Here is a 1318-nt window from a genome sequence, read left to right on the forward strand (position 1 = left end):
CGGCTTGCCTGCCTTCGGAAATGGCGGTCCTGACATGCCATTTTTGGCACCTGCCACATCGGGTAATTCTCGGCCACGCAATCCCTCGCCGGTTTTGCCAGCCCATAAATGAGCGACTGCCCCGCCCAACGCGCCAATGTACCTTCAAGTTTCCTTCGTATCTTTTTCTTCTCGCAGCACTTATTTGCGCCACTTAGCTAAGCCACATCAACAGTCCACGACATTCGCTCAGCGTCAACATTTTACTCCCTTTCGCGATTATCAACCACACGAGAAACCACGGCTTTTTCTTACAACAGCTTAACCCGGTGCCTGGACGGCAGAGGTATCTGTTTCCCGTTACCTGCACTCGTTGTGCCTCTGCCAAGTACAGCGCGCCTTGCACAGTACGCTCCGGTGTTCTCTTGCTGGAATAGTGTTGCTAACTTCCCCAGTTCATTGCCGTTTATGGTGACCTGTTCACCGCTGATTGCTGTCTTGCGCCTTGCCGATCCCGATTACAATCGATGTCGAGAATCTCTGACTGCCCGATGGGACGCCTCGCAACCCCGTTGCCGATTCTCGAGGGTTCTCCTTACTGTCCGCCTCGCCTTCCCGTTCCTCTCGCCTCATTCTCGACCCAAAATTACCTTTGTGAGTAATTCAAGGGCTCGAGGGGGTCAGGGATAAGGCACAGGATCACACCAGTGGTCAACACTGGTTCGACGCACTACTCCGAGTTCCCGGCATTGTTTCGTTGCGGCCGCCAGCCGCAGGTGACTCGCCGCGTTCCTCATGCCCAAAATTGCCGCTTCTGGTAATTTGACAGCTCAGCGGGTTCATGGAATGCATTACGAAATCATGCAATCATGCTGCGGGTGTTCGACGTGCTAAGCCAGGCATCACGACAAGCGCCCGCGAGATTACCCCTGCGGGTCCATCCTCGGGCGAAAGGACGCAGGGCGTGACCGAGAAATTGCCGTATTTGGCAATTTTCAGGTCTTCAATCTTGGTCAGCAGTCGAGGATTGCCGAAAGGTGCAAGAGACAGCGCATGTCGCGGAGATTGGCGTCTGGCCGCGCTACTGGTCAAGCAACGATGGGCTCTGTCTCTGGGAGTCTCTGGCACGAGAAACTATCGCTTACGCCGATAGAATTTCCTTGTTGGGTAATTCACGTCTCAACGGCAGCCTGGATGTTCGGCCTACCTACACCTGGGCATAGTGCTACCGCCGATGACGGTCTCGTATGTACGAGGAAAGTATGCCAGCCGGGACACGTACACCCTGCGGCTACGCCGGTGGTCACTGACCTAACCATCACACCCTTGAGACGGCCTG

This window comes from Colletotrichum abscissum (genome assembly GCF_030869225.1).
Source record: "Colletotrichum abscissum strain IMI 504890 chromosome Unknown Scaffold_163.1, whole genome shotgun sequence".
Lineage (NCBI taxonomy): Eukaryota > Fungi > Ascomycota > Sordariomycetes > Glomerellales > Glomerellaceae > Colletotrichum > Colletotrichum abscissum.